Source organism: Thermobia domestica, chromosome 10 (genome assembly GCF_964235325.1).
Source record: "Thermobia domestica chromosome 10, izTheDome1.hap1.1, whole genome shotgun sequence".
NCBI lineage: Eukaryota > Metazoa > Arthropoda > Insecta > Zygentoma > Lepismatidae > Thermobia > Thermobia domestica.
Genome location: NC_137463.1, coordinates 68,444,487 through 68,471,414, shown reverse-complemented (window position 1 = coordinate 68,471,414; position 26,928 = coordinate 68,444,487).

Genomic DNA, 26,928 nt, shown 5'->3' with positions numbered 1-26,928 from the left:
ATTTTTTTTTGAGAGAGTATTTTATACGATGTTGACAAAGGTACTTCGATAATTACTGCAATCCGTTTAGTCGCTTTTCCTGTGAACTGGAACAGTGATTGATTCTTTCCACTTTTGTAGTAATTCCTCTTTGTTCCAAATGAGAAGAATGAGTTTGCCTTGTGCCACAGCTTCTCCCCTTCAGCTTATATTAAATCAGCCGGAATTTCGTTTACACTAGATATTTGTGTTTCTTATATTTCTTTATAGCAATTTCTAGTACAGACTATAAGGTCCTGCCGGGTTCGATTCCCGGTGGGAGCTCATGTGGTTCGGATTCCACGTTAATCAGTAGGTCCACGTCTCATATAGCCTCGCTGCTGAAAGGGACGCTAAACTAAAAAAACAACAACAACTATAAGGTTCTGCTATATTCATTTCAATTTCTCCACGTACGTTACTTTCTATTTGGGTACTGAGCAAACAAGGAAATTTTTATCGATTCAAAATACTATCCGTATCCGAAAGAACTGTGCTCGCCTCATTTTTTAGCATTCACATGTGACGTTGATTGCTTCTCAAATTTATTGATAAATTTATACACGTCTCGAATGTTTTATTTTTTACTATTATAGTCTAGTTCATCAATGTTAAGTTTTCATTCATAACGCTTGTATTTTTCTACACATTTTTGAAGTTTAAAGTTTGACATCAACGATATTTTGTGCAATTCTAACATTTCGACAACGCAATTTTGCCTGTTTTCTCTTCTCTCTTAGTTTAGTGCATTCCTGCTGAAACCATCTGTTTCGTCCGTATTTCTGTCTATTCTTCTATTTTTCTTTTGTTTTCTTCTAAATTTTAGTGCTATCCCTAATTTTAACCTAAGGTGCCTCAATACTAGTTCATAGCACTAAAACAATGTACTAAATTAGAATAAAAGAAAATAATTCAAAAGATTAAGTACTGCTAATGTTTCAACCATGTGATCCAAAAGTCGCACACATACATATAAACTTAAGTATCTATCAATAGTGTTAAAGTTTAAGTTAAATGTTCCATCGGCTACCGCAAGATAGAACCATGCAACTTACGTGTATGCCATTGAGCGTGAAGCCACGCTGTTTGCATCAAGGTTACTAGAAGGAAAGGTTGGGCTATACGTACAGACGCTTCGCTCCTCGTTTTGCGTGACGTCACCAGCGAGGAGCAGCAAGTAGGTATAGAGGTGTACGAAGCAGCCAGAATGTATTTTTTCTTTCTTTATGCATAACATTTTCGCTGTCACAACATTCTCCTACACAGAAACTACAAATAAATAAATAATAAATAAGCCAGCAATAAATAGAACATCTTAACGCAATTTATATATGGAAAATTAACTATGTACCTCTGTTGCATGATCATTTATTTATTTTTTGATGAGATAGATAATTGTTAAATTATAATTACATTTTAAAAGTATTTATATCTGAAATGTTGCTGTGAATGCATTTAAGCAAAGTTGCAGATAAATATGTGCTTTATATTGTAAATATAAAACACAGTGGTATTTTTCTGTGATTATTGATCTCCTTCTCACAGAGAAGAAAGCTTAATCGCTGATTTTCCCCCGTGGTAAATCATTATGCTTATTTTTCATTCTAATTTTAAAACAGAAAACAATTTCAATGAAATATTGGACTCATGTTTTTAAAAATACGCTTTCTTTTTAAAAACTGTATCCAACTCTTTACTAAGAAGGAAGATCACTAAATAACGAACGAACAAACAAATCTCTTTTACTTTTAAAACACAAATAGGTAATTTGTCGAAAGGATTGCATGTTATTTTAAATTTTCAAGTTACGAAATAGTCTGCAACAATAAAGAAGCAATAATGGTCATAACAATGAAAACAAATATGTCAACTTTTTTCAACATTAGAAATGTACAGAACAATAACCCGGTATGAAACTTAGAATTGTAGATTCATAGTAGAGGTTCATAGTAATGTGAAATACAAATATCCATTTTTCCCTACGTTTTGAAATTTGATTGCTATAAAATTATTAATTTTATTTCGATTCCTAGCGGCACACCAGCGTCCCATTCACGGCACACCGGTTGGGAAACGCTGATCTAGAGGACCAATAAGCAGAAAAAATATCGAAAACTAATTTTAAATTATGAACTTCATGCATACATAGAAATTTATGAAAATGAATAAGGAAAATAAACTTACTTTATTTTACTTTGAAATCGGGAAATCGGCTTCCCCTAGAAAATTTTCTTCGGGTGCCTATGATCCTGGCTGAGGACCTTTGTCTTTTCTTCACTATTTTGGCATGGAGGGACTAAAACTATCAGTTAAGTATGAATAGTGCAAATCAAAGGCATATACATGCATAAAGAAATCGATTGATTGTACAGTTGATAATAATTTAGAGCAACTTTTAACTCTAAAAGAAACCGATGAAATATAAGTGTCACTGTTAATATTAAACAAACTTAAAATAGTTTGAAAAATGTACCGGTAAATATCGGTGTTTATTTGCCAATGCCGATACCAATACTCCCAAAAGTGGCTGATATTACCGATACCGATATATCGGTACATCCCTAATTCTATAGTGTGGAACACTTGGAGATGAAAGACAAATACACGTAGAAATACACATGTACACACGTATTCAAGTTCACACTATCTTGCAATATTGCATGTCTGTACAGCCAAGCCCACGTAAAGAAATCTTCCGAGATATAGACCTTTTCTCTGTTAAATAATATTCGTCCACGTACACCACTAGAAAAGAAAGCAACACAATTCAACATAGCAAAAACCCAAAATAAATAAAGAATTGTTTGTGGTTTTACTAGCAAAGCTTCGCGCGCCAAGTAGACGACAAGCTCTAATAGTAGGGGAGCTTAGGGGAAGTATCCTGCACTTTGTGTTAAAAAGGTGCCACTCGGATATGTTGTTCCCCTAATCCAACTAAGCAGGAATCGAAGTGGCCCCACTTCGACAGGTGGCCAGAATCCAATATGGCGGCTATCAAAGATGGCTGCCTCTGCGAATTCATAGTGTTGGTTTTAGAGGCATATATCTCCTTAACTAATAGTCCAATCTTCACGATTCAAAAACTAAACGACGTAGAAGATAACAGGGTCTAATAAATTGGCAAAAGGTTTTATCTAACACTGAAATTAACACCTACAGAAATTATTTAATTTGGATCTTTACATTTCTTATGATGGAGTTTACTCATATTTTTTAAAATAACAAGTAAACGGCTGGGATTATCGAAAAAGATGTCGTATAACTTTTTAAAGAGTGTTAAATTATCTTTCGTTTGGTGTATATTTCATTCAGATTGGTTAATAAACAACGAAGTTATGACAATTTAAAGATTCGCAACGAGTCGGTTGATTTTTCCGAAATGTCGAGCGAGAGTTCATTTACCGTAATAAAACATCACTGATGGATGCTGCATCGTACGAAACAAATCATTCTCTTGTGATGTATTCTTCATAAGTTTCACTTTCACCAGAAGCACAAAGTAGCCTGACCAACAGGCCCGTATCCAGGGGGGTCTAGGGAGCCGGGTCCCCCTAAATTTTTGCTTGCCCCCTATAATTTTCACGGTAGGCTTGCAAATGAACTATAATATGGTGATGAACTATAATATGGCTGGATTGCCCCCCCCCCTACATTTTTGGGCTGGCTACGGGCCTACTGACGAAGCCCGGTTATGAGTCCAATATGGCGGCCATTAATTATGATTCATAAAATTAGTTTCTATCGAAATATTGACCCTCGTATGTAGATTTGTAAACGAATACGGACAAAGTAATATTACCTATTCTATTACTATTCACTTTTATCTTAAGAAATTACGTGCGTAGCGTCACGATAAAAAAGTTTTATTGTTTCATCTGAATTGAAAGAGAAATGCACAGGAAGACTAAGAAATAAATTCATGTTTTTAAACCATAGACATTGGCTATATATCCTTTACAATATTATAAGGAAATTACATAAAGCAATATATTGTTATAAATTAGAAAGTAAATAATTTCTTTCGTATTGTAAGAACAGAGACACAACACAAACACTTGGTTCGATAATTTGAAATTTACCATATATCTTTTAGATTTTCTATGTGTACAAACAGTTTTATGATTTCGACGAACAGTTAATATTACTTTTTGTACAAGCTATTCTATAAAGAATCATACATTAAAGTTTATCTATTTATTGGTACGTTTCCAACGTGGTGTAAATTTACTGTGGATCAACTGAATTTTCAAAAATAATGAGTGCTACTTACATGAAAGTTCTATTGGCCTAGATCTTCGTTTTCAGTTTCCATCACCTTTCCACATGTTCCCCTACACATAGAACAAAAAAAGCAACAAGGGACGCTTGCACTTCTACAACGACATCTTGGGGTACATATCTTGCAGGCACATTTCAAAAAGAGTTTCCTACATGCTTCGTATACAACTGGAATGGAAGTCCATGTTGGAGAAAGTTCACTTCCATTGTCAGTCCAACCCTAGTTTACTGGTGAAGTAATATGTGCTATCTTCATTACTGGGTGGCCCCAGATTTGTCCAGCTTGATATGCTGCACGTTTGGTGTGAAGAAGCAAGGCATCACAAGTTGGAGAAAGTGCAGTAAGAGGTCTGCCCTTTTCCAAAAAGAATTCTCGCCGGGCTTCATTAACTTTAAATTTTTCACTTGTTTTTGAATAGAATAGGACAACATATCGTTGCAGTGAATTAAAACAATCTTTGCCTATGTTGATTACAGGGTTTAAATAGTTAGGAAAGCTGTGGTCACCTCTGGATACAAAAGCCGTGTTTTCTATGCTTATAATTGTCTATGTCCGAGAAGAAAGTATGACACTGTATCACATCCTGTAAACGCGTGGAGGCCTCGTAACGCAGTTGATTTTTCTTTTCCTAATGCTTTTGAAATATGATGAACTGGGAACAATCAATGATGTTTCTTAGTGCCCAAAGATATCCATAATTCTTCTAAACCGTGTCGCTCAAAGTCGTAGAAAAACGATACAGCAAGTAATACAACATCTGTGTCTACTGTGCGGATTACTATCTTCTTGTGTGCATTTAATGCTGCATCAAAGCAATGTAACATGATCCTGCTATCAGCTTCTTCTAAATGATTTCCTGACGATTTGTTTGAAAATGTTGGAAGATTTGTGATATCCATTGCTCGTTGCTACCCCAAAGTTACTTCCTTCCTTTTCACACATATACTTTCCAAGAAAAAGGAACAGTTCTTCTTTATTTTCGTCATTACGAAGGAAATCGTTCCACTTCCTAGGAATTAGTTGGTGTAGTTGGTGTTACTTTTTCCTTATTCCTACGCTTCTGCTTTCTCTTGTGGAAGATTTTATGCTCTTTGAAGAGTATCTATTCCATACCAGATCCACTTGCTTTGCATGGAATGTGTCTGTTTCTCTTTGAACATATTTGAAGAAATTACACTGGAAATAATCACAAAATGCTTCTACTGATACTGGTTGCAAAATGTGAACCAAAATTGCTCCATCAAATAACAAAACATTACAAGAATTAGGAAAGTGTTCTTCTTTGATGTTGGCTTCACTCTCTAGAAGCATAACTAAGTCGGACTTTTTTAAGGATTGTGAATTATGGCAGAGAGACTGGAATTGGTTGACTCTCGTGCTGAAAGAATTCATCCCATTTGAAGGGAAGAATGAAGCACTAGAGAAGATTTTTTCATGGGCGAAAAGAATGGCTTGGTACATTCTACTAATCTTTCTTGCACAAATTTCTTGTACATATTATACCCTTTTTCTTCTGCTGAATATAGGGATTCAATTATATCACCGCTATAGATGATTCTGGAAGCAACATTAACAAGTTCACTGTTTTCTTCAAACGGATTCCCCAATTCGATGAAAACTTCTTTCATTTTTTCAACGGGCGATTTAAATCTTTCTTGCATCGACGAGAAATCTTCATGGTGCTTATCAGGATCATATTAATTATATGGCATTTTGAATTCATTAATTAGCCTACTAATTTCTGGTCCAGCTGTCATCCATTTGACAAGAGCATTGTCGTCGTGTAAGAGATCAATCGCTCCACCATCCACTTTTATAATTTTGTTATTCTGTTCGTGAGCTGATCTATATCTATTGCAGAGGAAGGTTTTGATGTCTTTCTTATTACAAAGTAACCCATTTCGAAATCATTAACTCAGGATGTGTTTCTTCCAACTTCTTCAAATCAAAAATGCGAAGGGGAAGCCAACGAGCATAGTTAAGGTGGTCCATTGCGAAAAACAATTCTGCTATTAGTTTTAGTGTTTCAATGTAGAGCTTAAAATTTCCTTGACGTATGGCTCTGATGTAAATTAAGAGTAAAATCACGAGACTGTAATATATATTATCCAAAACTTAAACGTTGGACACGAAGATTCCTTTTCAGTATACCAGTCATTGAAAGATTGCCCTGATGAAGAATTCTGATATGCATCACGCAGCAAATGATGTAAAACTGTCAGAGTAACCTGATGAGCAAAACGAGCTTTGGTAATGTGAGTTATTTTCAATATACTGTCAGCGGTTTCTGGTGTTGCTACATCTGACTTGTATAAAATTTCTACCCAACCACTTCCATCTAACCATTTGCCTATAAGATGCAGGAAAGCTTGTTCGATGTGCAATCCTCCCAGCATCAGAATTTGATGATCTTCGTCATATAACTCTGGCCAATTCCATTGAATTCGTTTCCCCAAGGCAAATAGTGGTTGATCCATTACAAGAACCGGAACTTGTCCTTTGTTGACTTTGTCTGTAAGTTCTCGTAGAACTTTTATTTCGTGCCGTATCATAGCAACAGATTTAGAGTCCCCCTTAAACAACGGAAGCAGGCAGCATATACTTGGCATTTGCAGAGTTTCAGTTTTCGAGGCATAGTGTACAGACCAAGTGCAAATAATGTCATTTTTTAAGCATGCTTCAAGCCAACACTCCCAGTTTTTTTTTCTTCTGCGAAAACTCCATTTCGCGGAAGAACTTTCTCTACAAACTGCGGATTCTGTTGAGGTAAAACTGGTTCCTTATTAGTGATATAAGCAGGAGGTACCAGAGCAGGGATGCAAATAACCACTCACCGGAGTGGTTCATCGGTGCGGGCGAGTATTTAATATCATAACCAAGGTAAGTAAATTATTTATATTGTGGGATGTAGGCTAGTAGCTTTTTTCTTGGGTGAGTTAAATTTTGTTGCTTATTTGCATCTCTGTACTAGAGCATAATTATCGGGGAGAGCAGGAGCAGTTCTCATTTTTATATTCACTTATCCAGTGAGACATGGTCACGTCGAATGCCAGGGTTGTCTTTAGAAGGATGCTGGAAAATAGAAATGCTCATACCATGAAAAGAATCCTTTGATGTGCTAGATGGATTGTAATCAATATTATCTAATGCTGCGTCGTCTATTAAAATACCTCGAGATGCAGTTCATTTATGAGAGATTTTTACGAGTTTTAGCATACACGCTCAGCCCAACATAGAGAGGAAGAGGTGGCTCGCGATTGCTTTATGCCTTACTGCTTCTGTTTCAATGTCACCTGCTTTCTGATAGAAGTTATAAAATATAAGTTGGCTTGCTATCAGGCGATAACTTGAAGTTGCTTGACTTGCGTTGCTATCAGGGGTGACAGATGAATCATAAAGTAACATATTAACAGCAGCTATTAGTGAAGGAGGAACAGAATCTTCCTGGCAGTGATTCTCAAATTTTCCTGCAAAATGACTCTTGTGGTTTGCCATATCCTTTCGAAGCATCTTAACAACACAACTTAGTGCCATAGCATCTTCATCAACGTCTTTCTCCAGCTCACTTATTATGTAGGATCCTTCTGAAAGCAAAACATCTCTGCCGGACAGATGAGCTGTTAGCTCTGGCCTGTGACGAAGAATCCTTTGATAAAATCTTGTACTATGAACTTCTATTTCTTCTGATTCAGGCTTCTTCATAATCGTCATTAACCGTGGTTTGTACAGTACAATTTAAGAAGATCGCTCATTTTGAATCGACGACTTCTTGGTAATACAAGAATTACGGAGGCGCCTCGAACTTTTTCTTTTTGTGTGATTCCGAACTATTCCCGCCAAAACATTACACGGGACTTACGCCATTGTTACTTTCAATGGAAATACTTCGAGAATAGTGCAGTTGTTATTACTCCAAGTTTTTTAAACACTCAGTTCTATCCGATTCTTTTGACGTATTTCGAAACATGATTTGGAGTTCATTCCTTCCCATACTTACTCTGTGGGGCAGAAGGATGGGGAAGAGAAAAATATTTGTTATTACTTTGTCGTACTTGTTCATAAATCTAAAAGACTTATCTTTATGGATGATAATTAATGGCCGCCATATTGGATTCATATAACCGGGCTCGGTCAGGCTGTCTTGTGCTCTGGTGAAAAGATTTATGAAGAATACATCACAAGAGAATGATTTGTTTCTTACAATGCAGCATCCATCAGTGATGTTTTATTACGGTAAATGAACTCTCGCTCGACATTTCGGAAAAATCAACCGACTCGTTGCGAATCTTTAAATTGTCATAACTTCGTTGTTTATTAACCAATCTGAATGAAATATACACCAAACGAAAGATAATTTAACACTCTTTAAAAAGTTATACGACATCTTTTTCGATAATCCCAGCCGTTTACTTGTTATTTTAAAAAATATGAGTAAACTCCATCATAAGAAATGTAAAGATCCAAATTAAATAATTTCTGTAGATGTTAATTTCAGTGTTAGATAAAACCTTTTGCCAATTTATTAGACCCTGTTATCTTCTACGTCGTTTAGTTTTTGAATCGTGAAGATTGGACTATTAGTTAAGGAGATATATGCCTCTAAAACCAACATTATGAATTTGCAGAAGCGACCATCTTTGATAGCCGCCATATTGGATTCTGGCCACCTGTCGAAGTGGGGCCACTTCGATTCCTGCTTAGTTGGATTAGGGGAACAACATATCCGAGTGGCACCTTTTTAACACAAAGTGCAGGGTTTGGCCATTTTTTTCCCTTAAGCTCCCCTACTATAAGTTCCTCGCTGGTGACGTCACTGTGAAGAGAGCGTGAAAGTAGAGGTTCGGGGCATAGGTTAAGACCACCCCCTGATTGCATTAGTGCAGCGTTTCCCAACCTTTTTCAACTTGCGGCACACTACATGTGTAACTTGAATTCTCGCGGCACACCCATATTATATATATATATATATATATATATATATATATATATATATATATATTACTATTATTATTTGTAAATATAAAATATCGTGGTATTTTTATGTGATTACTGATTTCCTTCTTACAGAGAAGAAAGCTCGATCACTGATTTTCCCCGTGGTAATTCATAATGCTTATTTTTCATTTTAATTTTACAATAGAAAACAATTGCAATGAAATATACGACTCGGGTTTTTAAAAATCCACTTTCTCTTAGGAAAACTGTATCTAACCTTTAACTAAAAGGGAAGATCACTAAATAACGAATAAATAAACAAATCTATACTTTTAAAAAACACAAATGTAGATAATTTGTATGCATGTTTGCTCTGTTGAATTTATTGAATGATAAATTAAAATTTCAAGCTACAAAATAGTCTGCAACAATAAAGAAGCAATAATGGTCATGACAATGATAAATACGTTTTTCAACATAAAAATGTACAGAAAAGTAACACAGTATGAAACTCAAAATTGTAGATTTATAGTAGAGGTTCATAGTAATGTGAAATACAAATATACATTTTCCCCTATGTCTTGCAATTTGGTTCCTATAGAATTAATAATTTGTTTTGATTTCCTCGCGGCACACCAGCGGCCCATTCGCAGCACACCAGTGTGCCGCGGCACACCGGTTGAGAAACGCTGCATTAGTGCTTCCTGTGTTCCTTGGTGATCACGTTGCTTCCCAAGGACCAAAGAGTTTTCATTATTGAACATTATTTTTTCAGTGGATATTCTTATTCACGTGCTGCAGACGAACTTCGAAAGAAATATTCTGTTGTAACAATGTCTAACAAAGTCAAACGAGATTAATGGCCCGTTTTAGAGAATACGGATCTGTTACAGAGAAGACGAGAACCGGGAGACTTCCCATTCCAACAGATGTTAAACTGACTGAGGTTAAAATTGCGATTCAGCATTCTCCCTCGAAAAGCTTGAGGAGAGTTTCAGCGCGCTCTCAGATTTCATGTTAAACGTACTCAGAGAGCAATGCAGAGGTTACACTTTCATGACATATCAAGTTTGTATTGTTCAGGAATTGGAGCTGGATAACGTAATTGTGTAGTGTACTGTCCATGGTTTTGCTCATTTGCTGACAAACGTGGAATAGTAGCCCTTGAGTATCAATCAATTTTCTTTATTGATAAGGCATAGCTTCACTTTAGTGGCCACGTGTGCAATTAGAGCACTCGAATTAAGTCAATCGAAAATCCACATGTGTTGCATAAAACTCGCTTACACACTCAGAAAATTAGAGTTTGGTGTGTCATTTCACTTCGTTGTATGGTAGATACCAATTTTCTTCAAACCACAAACAATATTGTGTACAATATTGTTGAAACTAATTTTAATAATATTGTGTACTAAGATATCATTAACAGTTCATATCATTGCACTTCTTCACAAGGATGAACGTGGTTGCAGGTTCCAGCAAGGCAGTGCCCCATATTCTACTGCTCTTTTTACTATTTAACTAATTTCAGAATAGTCCTGCGATGATGTGTTGAAACATTGTACTGACACTTTTGTAGCACTGTTGTTTTTGTTATTTGACATTGCATTCTATTAGCAGATTTGAAGATGTGACATTTTTTTATAAAATTTTCTGGGTCGCCACCACGTATATAAACGTGGAAAATTTCTGTTCAGAAAATCCAAGAACGATGATGAGGTGACAATTGTAACCACATAGATTTATCAATCACACTGCACGGAACAATAACAACCGTGACTCCCGAATTGTATGATTTGAAGACATTATAAGGAATGCCTACATGATTAATTATGTGGAACATATAATTATTAATTTCTTAAATTATAAGAGATGATTAACAATACATATTTTACTCTAACTATTTTATAAAGCTTGAGTGTCCGAATTAGGGTATAAAAAATTATTTGTCAGAATTAACACAGGTTTACTTAATATATGATTTATAATGTTGGTAATTAAATTGGGCGTACGACGTAATCAAAATTTAATTCTGTTGTCATTTACCTGATATATTCTTTCGTATAAAGTACGGTTGCGTTATTATGATGTACGACAAATTACTTAAAAACTGAAAGAAAATGTACGACAAACTATAAAAGAGCGAAGAATTGTAACAGAAACGATCACAGATTATATTTCTTGTATTAGAGGAAGGATCCAAGCCATATTAGGGACCTGAATTTAACAATCATTCTTGACTAATTTTAATCCCAAGTAGCAAGGATTACGGAAAAGAGTGAAGCAATCTATACATTAAATTATATCCAAGCAGAATAAATTTTAGAAAATGTGTCGTGTAACTCTAAAAGAAATCGAGGGAGGATAATAGTACAATAAAACCACTACCTTTTTCTATATTCTGTTGATTTAAACTTATGCATACAAGATGATTCGGAAGCGTTAAATCAAATGTACGACTATTACGCCAAATGCGAACAATTTTAAAGATAATTACCGTGAAACAATTCTTTAAATTGAGTGAGTGGGGAGGCGGGTGATTGACCGGTCCATTCTCAGTATATTTTAGTTCCAAGCTATTTACGATGAGGATATTCACAATACCATAAGGAAAATATACATTAAGATTTGCGACAGTCCAACAATTTTTACGTGGTTTATATTGGAACATTGTCCTCCATGTTCATGTTTAATCATGCAACGTGAGATGGATTTTATCCCCTTATACGTGATGGATTGCAACCCCAAACAATAGAATTATTTCTGCAAATAGACGGAGGACAACTATCAAGTTTTTATCTTAATCGGATACGTTTTACGAGTTACAATGGAACTGACACACAAGTGCCAATAAAGTTGAATAGCAGTACCTTCGCTAACACTACCATCAATAACTTTAAACGATCTACTTGATTTTCATATGAAACTACACGATTTTGCCAACGAAAAGCAATTACCTACCGGTATCAAGGACATTTTCAGAAACTAAAAGCTACTTTCTTTTATTCTTTTACCCTAAAGTCTACCTTACACTTGGGTAATCAGTTATCAATGAACAATGAATCATCTTTATATATATGAATGAATGTATGTGTATATGTTCCAGTATAATTCTGGAACGCCTAGAGTAACTTTAACCAAACTTGGCACACGTATTACTTATAGTTTGGAAAAGAATACTGACTTTGTAAGACCCATACCACATCTAAGGGAGAGTGGAAGAGTGAGAAATAAATATAATCGAAAACGGCTGATATTTGTATCAAATCCATAATTTTCAGGGTCCATGAACTGATAGTGACTTTCCAAATTCATTCTCACAGGAGATAACCTAACACACCTAAAAGGAATAGTAAATAGTGTCATAAAAATGGTCAAAAACGGCCGATATTACTGTCGAGTTCGTAGTTTCTGGGTTGTTAATATAAACAGTGGCTTGTTCGTTCACATTTCCCTATTTTTTTCTCTTGCTAAAATGTTAATACTATCCCTAATTTTAAGCCGAGTTTCCTCAATTTTAGTTCACAATACTAAATTACAATGAGAAAAAATTAAAAGAATAAGTAAGGCTACCATTTCATATCATGCGATCCAAAAGTCAGGCACACACAAATTCAATTGTCTTTAACAATTGTCATGAACTTCCTATGGCATTTAACCCTAAATTTAGCTCCCATGAGCATTTTGAGGAAGGATAAAATTGTGACATGTGAAAATAATTGAAATAAACTATATATGTATGTGTCAATTCCATAGTTTTCGGGGTCCCTAACTTCATTGGTGGCAGTTTCGATAATATTTAAGTTCAGCCTCCAGTAGGGATATGATCTCCTTTAGCACACCCGTGGAATAAGGTAAAATGAACGTGATTAGTAATGAGTGATATTTATGTATAGATAACTAGCAGCGTTCACCCCGCTTCGCTGCGGTCACCCCAGAACGCAATAAACTTTGTTACTTAGATAATTTTTACTTTTTCGCTTTCAAGTGATATGATAAAAACCATAGAAGATTGCAGTAAATCTTAACATTATATCGCCTGTCATTTATGTTAACCCGCCCCGCTTCGCTGCGGTCATCCTGGTGCTGGCATATTGTAAAAGTGTCTGTAAAAATAAGCAAATCTTTTAAAAAATTTTAAACAGAAGATTCAAGCTATTTTCCGCTGTATATCGCCTGTCATTTATGTTAACCCGCCGAGTGACACGGTCATGCGGGTTGCATATAAATACGTTTATTTTTACCTATGATGAACTAACAAAGGATTTGTGGACACCTGAATGGTCAATTATCTCAAGACACTGGTAATTAAAAATTAAAGTGATATGATAAAAACCATCTAGGGTCCAAATCCTAATAACCCCCCAAAAATGAAAGAAATTGGTTCAGCCGTATTAGCGTGATGAGCGGACAAAGAATTGTACGTTCTCTTTTATATATATAGATAGCTTTCGGGGTCGCTGAGATAAATATCGATACTCCCCACACCATTTAAATCCAAGTTCATCTCCCATTAATACGCACGGAGAGAAAGGTGACATGAAAATAATATAATAAAAAAGACCGGTATACATTTCAAATCCATAGTTTTCGAGGTCTCTAAATTAATTGGTGATAAATATGATACCATTTAAGGCTATGTTTAATCTCCATTACCACCCCCAGGGTGGTATGAAGGAATTGGATGTAAAAGTAGTCAAAACGATTGATATTAGTGTCCATCGGTTTTCCTTTTCGCTGAGATAAATAACCATACTTCCGATAACGTTAAAGTATAGTTCAGCCTATCGGCATGGGGAGGGGGGTGAGAAGGGGCAAAAAATGAAACGTTCAAAATGACTTAGATTAGTGTCAAATCCATAATTTTAGTTCGTCAAGCTATGAATCTTTACAATCGTGATGAAACTTAATCCCAAATTTAGAAATGAACGGGCAAATAAGCTGGATTGGGAATTTACATGAGCAATGCCGAAAGATGTATGTGTATGAATATACTTGGTTCTATGTGTATGAATGTATATTCCAGCGTAACTCTGGAACATCTAGAGCAATTTAAACCAAACTTGGTACACATATAAGTTTCAATCTGGAACAGAACATTTTGGGAGATGAAGTTGGAAGGAATGACGCTAAAATATTTTTTTTTAAATATTAGTGTGCAATCCATAGTTTACAGGGTCGCTGAAACGAATAGTGACGCCTCCAATGTGTTTAAGTCCAACTTCATCCTATTGGGATAGGGAAGGGAGGTGAAAAATAAAATATCAAAAAATAAGTTGTGTAGAATTATAGTTTTCGTGGTCGGGAAAAGGTCTGACCTGTATAAAAAAGGATTTTGGAAGATATTTAGTACCCACTTCAAGCTGGGTTTCTTCATAATCATATCAATTTCATTAAAAGTGAATTCTGTGGGATAGAATCTTTCAATATTTATGCCAAGGTAGAGTATCTTCTTTATTTTTATCATTACACTTTCTTGAAGTAAGTATTTCAAGACGGAAGGAGATTCAAATATTTCTTAGAAACCCATACCCCTTCTGCGAAGAATGGGCATTTAGCTAGTTATTTGTAAATACATAATTAGGGATATGATTTACGCTACTTTGTTATTTTAAAATTTTATGTATTAATATAGCAAGGTGAGTATTAATTTGTTTCCTACACTTAAGTTAGGCAATACAAAACTTAACCTGAAATAAGTACGTGCAATTTTTTTATGCATTGACTTATTATTATTATTTTTTTTGTAATACATTCTTTTAAAAAAGGTACTGTTATAGTATATAAGAAATACGTATGTTAAGTATTGGCCTGTACTAAGAGTTCTAATAAGAGAGGATTATAGTATTAAAAATGTGTTTTTATTTAAGTGAGAATTGTAGAACTCCGGTCCTTCCATCACATTACGTAAAATAGCTCGAAGTCTACTGGACGTATTTTTAAAGAATTGTTTAACCAAAGACTTAAATTTCTAACCACTGTTTCTCTCAAAACAGAAAGATATACACAATGAAAAAGACACAATTGGTATAACATTGCTTGATTGTTTGAAATACAGATGGTGAACAGAAAAATGGACCCACCTGAACGAAATTGCAACTTACCAGATTAATATGGTGTCGGGCCACCTTTCGCCTTCAGAACAGGCTTGATGCGACGTGGAATGGAGGCATAGAGATCGTGAATGGTAGCAAGTGGAATTTTACACCATTCCTCGTGCAGGGCATCGGCTAGTTCTGTGAGAGAGGATGGAGGTGGAAATCGTCGCCGGAGTCGTGTTTCCAAGACGGACCACAGATGTTCAATTATGTTGAAATCTGGGGATTGGGCGAGCCAGGGGACGTGTTGAACTTCATCACCATGTTCCTCAAACCACGCTGCAACAACGCCAGCTGTGTGAATGGGGGGATTATCATCCTGGAAGATGGCGTCATTGTCCGGAAACAACATCCGGACCATAGGATGCAAGCGGTCTCCTAAAATTGCGACATAATCGTTGGCAGTGATTTGTCCGCTAAGTGTGACTACAGGACCCAATGAAAACCATGATATGGCGGCCCACAGCATCACCGAGCCGCCGCCATGTTTCACAGTTTGGCGGAGACACTGCAGATCATAAGCTTCTTTGGGCGTTCTCCACACATAAACACGGCCCGTGGTTGGGAATAGGGTGAAGGATGACTCATCCGACCATATCACACGTTTCCGGTCCTCAACGGTCCAAGTTGCATGGTCGCGGCACCATTTGCGTCGTGCGAAAGCGTTATGATAGCTGATGAATGGTTTCGCCCGTGCAACACGACCCCGTAAGTTCATGTCATGTAATTCGCGGCGGACTGTGATTGTAGAAACAGGGTGGGGGACGAACTGATTGAGTTCCTCCGTCACTTGCTCCGCAGTGGCACGACGGTTCTGCGTGACAATACGCTTTAATACCCGGCGTGACCTGTCACTCATGATTTTCTTCCGCCCACTGTTCCGCTTCCCCGATGTGATATTCCCGTGTGTTTTGTAGGCCGTCATCACCTTCGACATTGTCTGACGCGACACACCTAACACAGTAGCCACTGCCGTCACACTCACTCCACATAACCGCGCACCAAAAATTTGCCCTCTTTGAAAATCTGAGAGGTCTCCCATTTTACACTACCTCCGTCTGCTGCAGCCACTGGACAGTGCTGTTCCACTGCGCCTGACGTAGTATGGAGACCGACCTAACACACCACCAGCAGCGGTCCGGCGCTGCGGGCGCCACGACACCACCGCCAACCCATACATCTGACGTGTTGCCAACTACAGGTGTTTCCATTTTTCTGATCACCATCTGTATGTCAGATGTATAAAAATTTGTTGACAAACATATGTAGAGCGACAGCTAGAACTTTAATCTTTCTGATACAATAACAGCCGTAATTGACGATGCTTGTAGTAACATAAGATTTTTCTAGAGAACTTAGAGTCAATAGTGTCAGCAATATCTCCTGAAAGAACTACATTTATAGCTGAAATAATATAAATTAGGAGTTACACCTCACAAGCTGTTATACAACTCGACGGCTTTGTTAAAGGAGCGTACCTACATTGTCATTTTGAGATACATACATTTCTGACATTATAAGAGCTCGAATGTTTCTTTCCGTGAAATTATTACAAGTCAAACTTCCTTGTAAAATATGGTTAATCAAGTAAAAAAAAACCTTTTGGATTATCAAATGCTAAAATCAAATACGAAAAAAAATTCTTTGCAACATTCTGAAAAACTAACTTTTTTGAAGATACGTTCCTATGACACTAAGCCGTCGAATTATTACATGAATTTTAAGTAATACCATATAGTTGCTTCTAAATTAGAACGAAAGTAAGTAAGAATTTGTAAATTGAAGTAAGTGCAGCTATATACAGGCAAGCATCTAGTAGCCACAGAAGTTTCGGGAAATAATTAAGTTAGAGAGGTAAATTGTAACTAAAAAATTCTACACTCATCTGAATGAATAATTATTAAGATTTGTATGAGTGGAAACAACAATTTTCACTGTATCAATTCACTTTAGGTCCCTACTCATAATAATAATAATAATAATAATAATAATAATAATAATAATAATAATAATAATAATAATAATAATAATAATAATAATGGTTATTTCAAAAACGTTTAATAACCGATTAAATACATAAAATGTACGTAAACTAATACTGGTATTCCATGCTTGAGATGCATTCCTACAGTCAAGCGAGTGATTCGCCTTCATCCCTTACACTAACTCCAAACTATGTGAGTATGTTTATATATTCCAACAAAACACGTACCAAATATTATAAAAACTCTTTTTTTAATTAAAATACACTGAAAGTATTCATTTAAAATCGGAGGGTGTATGACTGCAGTTATATAGGCCTAAGGCATATCTTTATATAAATATTTGCTCACACACCAAGATGATGAGTATCTATAATATATTAACGTACGTATTGAAAGCAAAGAAAGTAATGTTAAGTGATTTCATTAAGTGCCAACTATTCTTTATCTCCACAGAAAATTTCATTATATTTAAATTATTCCATAAACATAATTTGATTTCTATGCTCGCATTTCAGGAGGAGGCAATATCGCTACTAACTTCTGAATTTGTGCCTATTTTCAAAATCTATTGATATGATAATTCGATTCATAACATTCTTAATTCATGTAGTTTGATTTAACAAAAGTATGCATTTTTAATATCCTACTTAAATTTTTATATTTAATTTTTTACTGATGTATTGTGATAGTGACACTATAACAAATGCAATGAAAATTTTCCAATTTAATGAAATGAAGAACTGAATTACATTTTTTCATTACCGAAACAAGTTTATTATATCATTCTTAAAATAACGTAAATCAAGTTTTCGTTTAATATATTAGAAATATCTGTAGTCCAGCTTTATTTTCCTCACATCTAGCAAACTAATAATTCTTTATCTCTAATGGCTCATCACTTACTTCAATACGAATTCAGTTTGAACTATACATAACGCAACTTGCTATTTAGTTTGTCTTACTTTAAAATCTTGTGAAGCTGTCACATATCATAGTGTGTCAGAGTGGAATAAACTTTATAATAGTAACCTGATTTTTTGAAGATTGATATTATATGTTTGGCTAGACTTTGGAAACAAACGTTTTGATGGTCTTATCAATATTCAGTAGTAGAGGTTAAGCAGTGTAGTGGTTTTCTTTTCATTCATTACTTGGCGAGCGGTTATGATACTAGCAAACTCTTATGCGTTTTTAAAAATATACACAAATGTTCGCATTTTTGCAGTCTGTAAAACGTTTATGTCAACTTTGTTATAGGTATATGTCTATCTCCTATTTAATTTTATCCACACACTTTCCAAGTCGTTTTCAACTAAATGCTCTATGAATTCATAGCTTGCTTTTCGCCTTCTTAGCTTGAGATGAAGGGGCTCACAGATAATTTTATTGTGATAATAAGCAGAACAACATCAATAGAGGAGCCAATGGCTTTACAGGGATAAAACTGCAGCTACATTGCCAACACCTACTGTCCTATGTCACCCCTTCCTTTCCGTTCCTCACTGTTTCTATCTACATTTCTCACTTTAGGGGCTACGATGGCTGAGTAGTACAGAGTTTACCTCTAGTGCATGGGATCCCTGGTTCTATTACAGCTCGAGCCTTGAGCTTTATGGTGGGAAAATATCATGTGTAGGAGTTTTCTCAGAATTCCCCCATTTCCTTCCACTTTCTTCATTCCACCATTTCTTTCATTTCTGATCATCATCGTCTATTTTATCTAGCCGGCATATGCGCGGGACGTAAAAATTCAAGATTTCATTTAATTTCATTTTTTCTGATGTTACACAGTGCAAAACTGTGCGTCTACAGCTTACCCAATCACACGAAGGAAAGAAGTTATGTTTGTACGTGCTGTCTGGATAAAGAAGGATTTGCGAATACCGTAACATCTTTTTCGTCTCAAACGATGGACGTATGCCACACTACTTTGGGTTTGTAGTGTCGATCCTGCAGCTGGCGTTGATATACAGTTCTCCTAGAATCCTGTTGATACATACGACACATGTATACAGATATACATAGAAGGAGAATACTGAAGAATTACAATATACGAAAAGTTTGGTAGGGAAGAAAGAAGTGCGGTTCGAAAGGCAAAACATACTTGATAAGCGCAATGTCTGTGACATCCGTAGAGAACAGACTGTTGTCTCCTTTTCGCTTTTATCGATACGAAACAAAGGCCTATCTCTCTTCAAGCTGTTGAAATGGCGTTAGCACATTGACGATCATTTGGTGTTGGCTTGTCTTGAATAATGTTTTAACTTCTGGCTCACTTGTCTCTGGCATTTTAAACATGATTAAATACACTTTGAAGCAGGAAGATCAGATATAGGAAATTTTACTTCTGTCTCTCCCGATAAATACAATGTTAGCCTATAAGTATTCGTTTCTCCACTGTTCTCGTTGTGAGTTGAGGTGTCCATGAAATACAAGAAACCTGTGGCTAGTAGGGTCATTGGTTCGACCTCAGAATCAACCAACATTTTTTAAAAAACAAGTATCGTCCTGCTTTCCGAATGTTTCATACACAATGAATTATATGAGCACTGTGGGTTCTGTATATTCTCTTCAGCATTGAGTACGTGTTTCCTACGTCCCTGAGTTGTGTTTTCTACAGTAGAAAGTCCGGAAATTGCCAGATTAACCTACATCTCCTTGCGATTCCAGTTGCAAAGTTCGCAATGAATGACTCTCTTTTACCTGATCATACCTCTCTCGAAGCAAGGGCTTACATTACCCATCAATGCTTCTTCAAAAATAGTAAGTTAATTACTTTGAAATTGGTTGAGAGTCATTCCACGTCAAATCACCTAGAGCACTGTGCTTCAATGTCTCAGATTCTCTTCAAAATCTTTTCATTCATAAATACCAATGAAGTTATGCTAAATTAACTATTTCCGATTTTTTGGATGAGCAATGGGCTGGGGAGAAATTTTTGAAAAAAAATGTGAATTTTGCTTCAATTTCACTTTTTGTCACTCAGCATCACGGAACTACATTACCATAACTTCCTTATTTTTGAAGTTATTTAGTTCATCCAGGTGTCAAATGAAGCTTCATGGCTGCTCTTTCAGCAGAGTCTAAGCAACCTTGCAAACAATGACACTGTCAAACATTAATGGCCATACGAAGCAAATTTGAGTTTTTTTACAAATTGTGCCATTGCACAAAAGTTACAACTATGAAACTTTTCAAAATTTTTTGTACATTCATCTTATTATTATTATTATTACTATTATTATTATTATTATTATTATTATTATTATTATTATTATTATTATTATTATTATTTGGTATTTTACATGTATGGAAATATACAGTTTTAAGTTTTGTTACAAATTGTGTCAATGCACGTAAATTACAACTGTGAAACTCTTGAAAACTTTTTATAGAATCATTTTAGAAAAAAATATGAAGAGAATCAGACATTGAAGAACGGTCATGCTTTAAAATTAGGTGATTTGACAGGGAATGACTCTTTGATGTTTGTTATTTTCGCCCGATACATAATGCGTTAGAATATACATAAAATATTTAGTAATAAACCTCCTTTGAAAGCAGCTGAAATTTTGATAAGTCTGGTAGAACAGAAATGACAAGAATAATTAAAATGGTTTATTGCAAATTGTAATTTGTTCTAAATGAAAATGGCATGCTGTATTATATGTGCATCATAACTATAAAATGTTTCTAAAAAATAATGTAAATATTAATATGCCATCTTGTACGTTGCTACAGACCCATTAACTGAATTTTATGGACCAAAACCACTAAATCAGTATTAGACCAAGGGCCAAGGGGGTAATAACTCTCCCCCTAGGGAACTTTTGCCACTATAATAGAAATGTTCCTTAGAGTCCGTAGAATGAAAAAATAGTTGTTTGTCAACATATAAATGCAATATCTCGGTCCTGGGGCCATTAACCCTTTAGCACTCGTGTATATTTAGAGACATCGATGGGATCTCTTTAAATGACCGTAGATCAGATCGTAGCGCAACACTGGAACACGTTATACCTTGATCGATTTGTAAGAGTGTAGGCTTTCAGTTTACGTAATGAACGGTACATTTTCGTCTACAAAGGAAAACTAATTGGGGGATATTTAAGAAAATTTCCCTTATAAAGTACCTTCTCGCGATTATTTTATTTATTACGTTGCACCACTGCAAACCAGGTGAATAATAAAATGTATTTAGATGTCTTCTTCTATGTTCAACTTAAACTGGAAATTTCGTCTTGATCGATCCAATAACATCAGACGAAATGTGTTTTTTTAGTTTTCCCAGAGTTCATAATAATAGATTTTAATGGCAGTACGGGTGTGACATTTCTGCGTACAAAAAAAAAAAAAAAAAAAAAGAATAATATTTAAGAAAATTTCCCTAAAAGGGTTCTTTCTCACCATTATTTTAGTTATTACGTGGCTACACTGCAAACTAGGTGAAAAATAAAATGTGTTTAAGTGTTCTGTTTTATGTTCAACTTAAACTGAAACTTTCGTCTTGATGTATCAAATAGCAGCAGAGGAAATATGTACTTTAATAGTCTTCGCAGGGTTCATAATAATTTATTTTCATGGAAGTATGGCTATGACTTTGTGTCAATGTTCCGTTTCATTTTTCTATAGAAAACAAATGATAAAAATTATTCTATTGATTTTCTCACTCGTTATATTATGAAATATTCCCAGTAAAGAGAAATCCCCAGGAAGGTTTTATGGTTTGTTGGACCATGGTATAATAGAAAAAAATTCAAAGCAATAATTTTACTGTTGTGTGGTTCCATTATGCCCTTTTGAAAATACTTGTTGTTTTGGTATTCTACAATTAATACACTTCCAAACATGTCTGCTGGTATGCGAAGTTATTAAACAACTCTCGAAGCTATTGCGTAGGGCATGTATTCTTATTACATGTGCACACAGATAATCGCACTTAATATAGTACCGGTATGTAATATGTAGTTTTTTAATTGCCGTAATATAAAATCATTTGTTATATTCTTTGTGTTCATGTCTATCTGTAAGTTGATAATAGTAACATATTCGTCCTGAAATCTACGTGTTTTCAGTTATTCAGGAAAAGAATGACAAAAAGAAGCCAGTTCGACAGACGACAATTGCAACAAGAAAAGGGACTGTTGTGAAAAATCGAAAATTCTGTGTAATACACTACGCATAAAACTAAACTGACATAGGGTATAAGGACGACAAATTTCATTTTTAAAGAAAGCTTCCATAAGAACTTTCAGGTCAATTTACTGCAGCAAGAGACTGACACTGCAAAACTGCACCGCTTAACATCAATTTGTATCCAAATTCCTACAGAATACGACACAAACAAACACGGTCTATCGTTGGGACTACCAAAGTTTCACAAAATTACCATGATTGCTAAGTCAGTCTGTTGAATCATGTGTGCCGGAAAATTGTACAATTTTAGTGGATAATTCACCATATTTGGAGCGTACTGCTATACGATAGTATGTAGCAGACATCCTGTTTAACGAGAAGCAGTGCGTATTTGGCCAGTAATAGAGCTAAAATGGGGATCACAAAAAATGTAAAGGATGTCTCATGGGAAACTCATTAATGCTGAACGTGTCATTAATGGAACACCTATTCGATAGGAAGACGAAACACTACTGTTACAGGTTCATGAAGTGAATTTCATAGCAGCCGAAATGAGGTACCACAACTTGTACCAGATCGTCGAGCTGAAATTATTCATCAAGAAACATACCTAAAGATAAATTCATTGAAGGCAGCGCCTGTGCAGGTATGACAGCAAGTGTTTGGTTATTGAAACAGATTTACTGTTACTGAAAGCTGTTCTTAATTACCACCAACAGTTGTGAGTTTCTTCGTGGCCGCTCATGGGGGGAGTGCTACGTTGCAAGAGCTCACATTTACCTAATCTCTCATGCAGTTTATATTTGCCCATTTAGCTGGAAGTGATATGCAGAACCTCGGAAATTATCACGTCAAACGGGGGAGAACACAGATAAATCTTTTAAGACTGATGGCTGGAGGTCATCACCGCTTTCGGCAACAAAATCATACATTGTTGTTTCTAATCTAAATATTTGTAAATATGAAGACAACCTGTCCGTACTGCTGAGCAGAGATATTAAGCCCGTTCTGCTCGTGAGATATCTGGCTGTTATACCTGGAAGCATCTGTTTTGACATCAACCATGATACACCCGAGCGTTAAAAACTTGGCCACACGAGTTTTGTGAAGATTTTGGCATTTATTATTTGCAGCTAAAATGATAGATATAAACTTAAAAAGGACGTGAAGTAAGTCTATGCTCTTGGTATGTAGAAATTTTGCCGTTGGCAACTACGAAAGATCTGACGCTCGTCGATGGTGATTAAAGCTCGCAATAACAATAAAGGCGCTTCAGTAACTAAAACACTTACTGACACATGTACAACAACAGTATCTCTTTTTGAAGTCATAAACTAGTAATAGATAAACTAATAGTTTTTTTTCAAAGACCTACAATTTTAAGAATATTACACGAGGGACACTTAGATATACAAAACATGAAGGCCGAAGGAAGGTGACAATATTGGTGGCCTTCGCTGTCCAGAAGTCATGTAGAGGGACAATGGTCCACCCTTCTGTGGCAAAGATTTCAGAGAATATTGGCTCAAAATGGAAACGAGGGTAATGAATTCACCATTATGGCATCCCCAGAGCAATGGCCTAACAGAGAGACCGTAAATCGTAAACCGTGCAAACCGTAAAAAAATTGATGAAAACGAAGTTAATGGAAAAGGAACTTACTGTTTGTTCTTCTTCCCAGCTGTTAATGATCTTGGAAGATATACTATATGGACTGAGTCACACAATAGGAAAAATTGAATAATTCATCAGCGGTTTTGATCTTCCCTTATGGACCTACTATAATATCACCTATCAAGATTGTATGGAAGCGAAAGATGAATACTAATAGAGACTAAGCTGTGTAAACCAAGAACGAATATAGTACGAGTCAATTAGTGTGGGTCTCAAACAACCCTTGTTATTTCCCAAAAAAAAAATCACATTTACGAATTATTCGAGGCATAGGTAATTTTTTGTATGAAGTTTGGGTAGAAAATAAGTGTAGAAAGATGCATGCACATCAGTTACGTACTGGAAAATAGAAACCAGAGACTGTAAAGGAGTTACCGAACAACGAACCAGTGAACAACCGGGGTAGAAATAACCTGAAGATACCCACGATGGTAATTAGTTCTCCTGCTATTCCTTGTCTGAATATATAGTGGATCAAAATGAACTATAATGGATACCACCCTCCAGCTAAAATTAACTCACAAGCAGCAGTTTCGTCTAGCAGTCCCAGAAAATTTTGTTCCTTATTTTTTAGAGCAATAGAATATAGCGGTTGGTGTATTAATTTCAATTTCTTTCCATACATTACTTTTAGCTGCATACAGGTAAGAGGTTTCGCATATAGTTTTTGTTTTTGTTTTATTGAATAGACTAAAATAGATGTTGATAAAGAATTTCATTTTCATGTTTGCATTAATAGTTTAGTCATTTTCACAAATTTTGTATTTCAAGTGTACACTCCGCTACATAAAATTTTGAAGCGCATATCGTTATTATAATATAAATGAACATAGTTACAAAGATATATATTTCTCATAACTTTACTCTGTTTCATCTGCAATTTTAGTTTCTACGTCTTAAATTTCAAAAGTATTCATTGAAACTTCTGTAGAAAGAAACAATATCGCCTACCAACCTGTTAAAGAACCTGAAAAACTATCAACCATCTTTGCGATATCTAACCATCTCTTAATATTTCTAAGGTTTTAATCCCGAAATTTTAATATCTTGTGCACTTGAGTTACAACTATCCTAACCACCTATTTTGGTAGAAAACTTAATTTCACTCTAGTTTTGAAAAGATCACCTCAAAGCACCTTCCATTTGTCAGAAAGCTGAGTTGAGTTTGAGTTTAGCGTCCCTTTCAGCAGGGGGTATATGAGATGTTGACCCACTAATTAACATGAAACCCGAACCGCATTAGTCCCCGCCGGGAATGGAACACGGGTCTCCCACGCCAAAGTGCGTGCGCTAACTGCTTAGACACGAAGAGGCTCATGAGAATTATAATCTTCCAACAAATATTTTCTCTTATTTTTTCTCCTTTTTTGTTGATTATGTAACTATTGTACTCGGCAAAATCTTTGTGATTAAATACCAGTGCATGTATACATAGGTTCAATCCCGTAAGTTAACCAAGTTTTGAATAAAATCTGACTTTGTGATCTCCTTTCATGCGGCCTTGATATTAGAAACAAATGTTAAACTTCCATCAATTAATTAAGCAACCACAATTAGAAGTAAAACTTCAATACTATTACTTACTTCCAGCGTGTTAGGAAGCAAATTATGGGAACGTTCTTCAATAGCATTAATTAACCTTGTATTTGATAGCAAAAATGCAAGAAATTGTTTCGTAATTCAAACAACCGCTTGATGGTTTATGGCGAAAAATGAAATTTCAAATTATATTAAAGTTTCAACACTCAAAACTAGGGAGGTAGGAATCAAAGGTGTAGCCACTATAACAGAAATAATGCAAATATTCAGAAGGTTATGCGTATGTAATTGGTAGATAAGATGTAAGTTTATCATGCAATTTAAATGATACTCAAGATAGATAACTAGATGAGCATGGGATTGTGTGAGGGGAAGGATTACAATTATTGTCAGTTACTTACCAGGTTATACTGCCGTTCCATCTGCTCTATGAACCAGTACGACGATGCCACAAATAGTCTCTCAAACCATAACCCAGAGATCAAGGTACCGATGTAGCAGAGCCAGGACTTGATCTCCAGACAACAGGACCATTTCCTCTTGAACTGGCTCCTCGCTCAGATCCACATCCTAAAGGTCGTGTTCTCCGTTGACCAACGGCAGAGTTCCCAGTGTTGCACTGAACCTTGGGCGGTTGAATCGACGTTGGGCTTTCTATCCAGAATGACAACCAGAATGAAAGGTGACTGTCACCAAAAGCGTGAGACCATCGAGCAGAGACAAATAATAACAGCTTCACGAATTAAACCGTATAACTGAAACAATATCGAACAATGAATCCCGACCACCTTTTTTTTGCTTTCAAAATCAGAAGCATTTCTTTTCAGTTAACATTAGTATATATAATATACAGTTGATAGATTCCTAGCATGTACAGAACGTTACTAAGAAAATCCGTCAGTGAGTGATCTCAATCATTCATAAAATGTAGTTATTTTTACTTTTCCACAAAGTAGTTTAAGCGCAAATATTATATGCGGAAAACATTAGTGCATCATACATTATAGTTTCCCCCCTGTCAGAACACAAGGTATCAACAAAATTTCACAAACAGTCTTATAGAAAGCTGCGCGATTTAAAGTTTTCGTAATGTCTTGTGTGCGTAAACGAGATAAGTCACTATTCTGGTTTTCAACTACTATTTGCAGGAGACATTAATGCACATTTACGCTAGAATCAACTCCCTAGTATGAACGTAATGTATCTAAAAATTCACAATAAGTGATGGCTTTCCATATTTCCCTTTACAACATTGGCAATGATT